This window comes from Camarhynchus parvulus, chromosome 4 (assembly GCF_901933205.1).
Source record: "Camarhynchus parvulus chromosome 4, STF_HiC, whole genome shotgun sequence".
Taxonomy (NCBI): Eukaryota; Metazoa; Chordata; class Aves; order Passeriformes; family Thraupidae; genus Camarhynchus; species Camarhynchus parvulus.
In genome coordinates this window covers 22,648,400-22,653,435 of record NC_044574.1, presented here as the reverse complement: position 1 = coordinate 22,653,435, position 5,036 = coordinate 22,648,400, and the positions used below count along the sequence as shown (strand labels likewise).

At 40.7% G+C, this 5,036-nt stretch overlaps 1 non-coding gene across 1 annotated transcript; it reads left to right on the top strand.

Annotated features, from left to right (window-relative positions):
- The first annotated feature begins 4,964 nt into the window (after positions 1–4,964).
- TRNAE-CUC lies at positions 4,965–5,036 on the top strand. Its single transcript has one exon. It is a non-coding gene; the product is annotated as a tRNA-Glu (tRNA).

Below are 5,036 nucleotides of genomic sequence, written 5' to 3'. Positions count from 1 at the left end.
ACAAGATTTGAGATTTATCTCGATAGATCTGTTCTTCACTGAGTTTTAAACCAAACTCATTGCATGCAAACTTGGTGAATCACATTTGCCTGAAGCAGTGTGCTTCTGAAATCTTGGAGGAAATAAAGGCTGTCCTTACTAAGACTTTAAATTGTAATTTAGTGATTATGTACTTGGCTCTGGGCTTTTACCTATATTAGGTTGCTGGAGTCCTTGCCCTAAATCCCGGCCAGAAACGGGCAGCACACGTCCAGCAGTCCTGGGGGTGGCTAGCAGCAGCAGCAGGCGATAGCTCCGGCGTGGAGTCGAGCCTGGCAGACCAGCCACCTGAGGTTGTGACCCCCCGCGTCAAGGCGGTAGGCTTCACACCTCGACCCTCGGACGAGGGATAAAGAAGGCCGCCAACGAAGCCAGCGAGTTGATAGAAAGAAGGCAGCAAGCCACCTCAGCAGAACAGGGTTGGTTTATTGACCAACAGAGGGGGGATACGAACTGGGGAGCAGCTGAGAAAGTTTGCCAACGAAGATACAGTGCAATGAGCTTAAATACAAAATAGGAGGACCCAGGCTAGGCAAAGGTGATTGGGCACACGAGGAGAGTGGCAGAGCATGGGGCAAATGGGACATGTCGAGAGGAGGTACAAAGGTGTGGCCGGGGATCAAGGACCAACCACGACCCAGCCAGAGAAGAACCCTCTGGAACATGGGCCGGGTTGGGGGGTGACAGACACATGTGGAGAAAGGTGGGCACACAAGATAGGCAAGGGAACTAAAGCGCAGATTGGATGTCATGGAGAGAGAGAGAGTGAGTGAGTGACAGGAGGCAGCTTGCTCAACCATGGGAGGGGCTGGCAGGGAATAGACCAACTTTGAAACAGTATAAAAAAGGGGGGGAGTGGACAAACCATTAAACAGTACATGAAACAAAACCCGTACAATAATTAAAAACCAAGGAAAAACGCACGCACCGCAACATTAGGTATTCTTCCTTAAGGAGTTTAAACCTTGTAGGTAAGAGTTCAGTCAACCAATATGAGAAGTTTAATCAGATCAGGCTAACAGATCACTTTCCTGACCTTCATTCTCTGCAAATGAATGAGGAACTGTAACTACTGCAGTGTTTTATTCTACTGAGATAGTTTCAGCCTCAGTATTATTTTCAAGGAATGTGCTATTCCACCTGCACAGCCAGCATGCTCAAATTAAAGCAAGGCTTGTTATGAGTAAGTAAGCTTCCAGCCTAATAACTGAAGCACTTAAGTCCTCTGGTAGAGGTCTCTTGGAGGTCTACATCCTTTTTTTTTTCCCAGTTCAGTAGTTTCCTAGAAGTAGATTCTAAATTTTTATGAGTGATGAAGAACTAGAAAGTAGCTTCTGAACTGAGGATCGAGAAAGTTGCTAGCCAGTGTAGACTTAAGTGTAAATGCTGCTGACAGACTAGGACCATAAATCTTGAGATGGGAAGGCCAAACAGATATATTTATGCCATATCTCCTTGCTAGTTTACTGTCATTGCATTCTCCTAGCCTGATCTTTGTAATAAGTAGTCTTCAGCAGGTTATTTAATAAAGCTGGATGTGGCATAATCCGCACAAGTTACTGCTATTTGGCTACCTTTTTCACTTTTATGTGAAAAAAGACCCAGTATGGAAAAATAATCAAAATGCAATTGATTTAACATTAGCATTTTATACATTAAAAAAACACCTCCCAGACAAACATTTCCATGAAATCATAAGAGAGCAAAAGCATTACAAAGCTGATTTTTAAAGAGTCCACAGTAAGGATATTTGCCATGACTAATCACTTCTTGTAATGATTTAACTGCTATCTCTCATATGGTGCTAGAGACAGCTGAGACAGGACTTCTTTATAAGGTTTGATCTATAAAAAAGCACAAAAAGTCTGCCAAGCAGTCTGTTTTTAGCAAAGATCAAATATCTTTGTTGCATCTGGCGGAGTTACTCCAGAATTAGTACATGGAAACTTAATTAATATTTGTATTTTACAAAATACTTTGTTACTCTCTTTTTCAAATAAATTTACTCTCTTCTTGCAAGATAGACTGTTATTGAAGATCAAATTGCAGAAGGTAAGGAGATTTACTTCAAATTTTATCTGACGTTTTGGGCACTAAAAATAATTTAACTTGAAATTCAACTTTCAATTATTCTGTTCTCCTTGCTAGTAGCCAGGATAGAGAAGAGGAGGAAAATAAATATCTTCAAACTGGCTAGATAAAACAAATCAACAAGATTTGGTTAATTAGATTATCCAAGATTTTTTATTTGTACTGATCTTTTTACTAGCTCTGGGAAGTGGAAAACATCTGTAATGCAATGCCAGTCTGCCCTGGGCAGAAGATGGGGAGTGACTCCACTCAAAAGTACTTTCTGCCCTGCTTTACAAAGCCACACAAAGTCACTGAAGAACCAAGATGTGGTTCCAGGTTTCCACACGTCTCCATGCATCCCTCCTGCTTACCTCTTAGCTGAAATACAAAAGCAATCTTCCCCAGTTACTTTCTTACTCCTATTTATGAATGTTGTCAAAATTATTAGAGTTGAATCAAAATATTAATAGAATACTTCCAGATTTCCCTTTGTGTGTACACTTAGTGCTTTAGGCATGCAGAGTTGTGAATGTACTCTTTGTAATGAGGCCACTAATGAAGCCAATCTCTTCATGCTTTGTCACTGCACACAATACTACTGAGCTTCCTTCAGTTTTCCAACCCCACTACTATCGTTGAATTCCTCAGTGAGTGTCCAGCTATGAAAAACTCAAACTCCATCAGATTAATTCATAATAATGTATGAATGCAGAATAGGAGCCAGTGGATTTTGGTTTTTTGGTTTCAGTATTGTAGACTTTTGCTTCACTTTAAATGTACTTAGCATCACAATATAAAATATTAATATAGTATTTACATGCAAAATTTTACTTGCTTACTATTGTGTGATGAATTCCTTAACAAATGTGTCAGCATAAAACCCAGGAAAAAGCTGTCATCTGTAAGGGCTCCATCTACTTTGTGCTATTTCAGTTTCTGCCTCTACTCCACCCCAAGCAAGCCACTGTGTACATTGTTTATTCATAATATGGTTCTCCACAAAACCACTAATCTTCTTTCAAAACTCCTTTCAGCCTAGGATGGAGTTGTTTATTTGTGATCCTTTTGTCAAACTCAGAAGCTGTCAAGATCCTCTCTCTCCTCTATGTTCCAAAGAACTGATCTAATAACATGCAACTCCTCATACTCCACTAAAGCCCAAAGCTGCTGATTAATTTAGGAAGCACCTGAGCTTCCTAAGAGCCATAGCATAAAGTCTCCAAGGGCACTGAAGACGTTTGGTTTGAAGCCTAGCACCAAGTTAATGGCATATCATGCCTAAACCTGGTTAGCATCCAGAATATCAACATTCTTCTTCAGTCCCCTGAGGAAAGCTCTGTCTACCAGGCATTCCTGGGGAGCACCTATTGAGTACTAACAGGAACTGGCATCTCAGGAGACTAATGGCAACCACAACATGGTTTAAGCTAAGCATGGTTAAGCATGGTTTAAGCTTCAAGAATTAAATCTAATGGCCCCACTTCCCTCTTTATACCCTACCACAACTGCTATAACATTGAGAGCTGGCATCCTGGAGGGGTGTGCTAGGCTCCAATTCTGGTTTCCAATAGTTTTTTCCAATCCACATGCAAATGATTGTAAAGTACTGGCTCTGTCCTTGGGACAGCATCAATAACCTTACTCTCTTCTTTGGCAAGAACCAAGTCCATTTTTTTTATTCTCTCTGGACCAGAGAAACAGATCTTATCCTCATCAGTGGAACCCATTATAAACAAAGGGAAGACAGTCCTTCCCAAACCAAAAATCTAGTGTGTAAGCTATTTCCCTAAAACAGGTCAGCCGCCTCACCCCTGACCTTACACATGTACAGCTAAAACTGAAACTGAATTCCTGCTTACAAAGTCCTGTAACAAAACTGATTACTGCATTAGAAGTGTCATGAAAAATACAGGGAGGCATAGAGAGTAAGCAGGAGAGAGAGATTTCTTCTAGAAATATACTATACACATAGCTTAGTTCCTCTACTGATATTTTCTCAACCTGAAGACTGAAATATTGTAAAACTGGGCAATTTTTTGAGTATAAATTTCAGAATCTTAATGAAGAACTGTATCTTCTTTACGGCTTTGTTAGGTTTAGGGATTTATTTTTCTGTGTAAGATTCATTGAATCACAGAATGGCTTGGGCTGGAAGGGACCTTAATAGTTCCAACCCCCCTGCCATGGGAGGGAACACACACCTTCCACTAGACATGGTTGTCCATTAGCAATACCTTTCAGCAGTGCTTTCACTTTCATCATCAGGAACAGCTGCTTGCTGGGAAAAGTGGAAAGAACTAATTAGGAATCTAGCTTTTATATAGTTTGCTGGGAGTGTTCCTTACCACTTTTCCATCACTAGTGGTTTCATAACATAGCTACTTTGAGTCAGAAACACCAAGAGTTTCCAAGTGTTGGGATTTAATTCCACTAGGCAGCTAAGCACCACACACCCAAACATGGAACACCAAGGTAGGTTATATTGTCTGGGTCTAGGAATTTTTACTTTTAATACATAATTTTCCATAAACAAATACACAAGGTGTAAAGTAACCTCTGTCAGGTTACTTATCACTCCCAATGAGTGCTTCTTTGATGTATTTAAGTGTTTTACATACTGTTGGCATTTGGATGCAGCTTTAAAACATTTTGGAAGTATTTTTGCCTTGAATATATAGATAATACATACAAAGAATGCTTGTAGAAAGGACGCTTAGAAAACAGAGAGTCTTAACTGTGATTCTAGTAATAAAACTGGGCAATTAAGTTATGTGGGAATAAGTATAATTTGATTTTCAAAAGTGTCACGGTTTGAGGGTGGGGCAATGCCAGCGCCCCACTAGAACGCCGTCTCCCTGGTGGTCTAGTGGTTAGGATTCGGCGCTCTCACCGCCGCGGCCCGGGTTCGATTCCCGGTCAGGGAA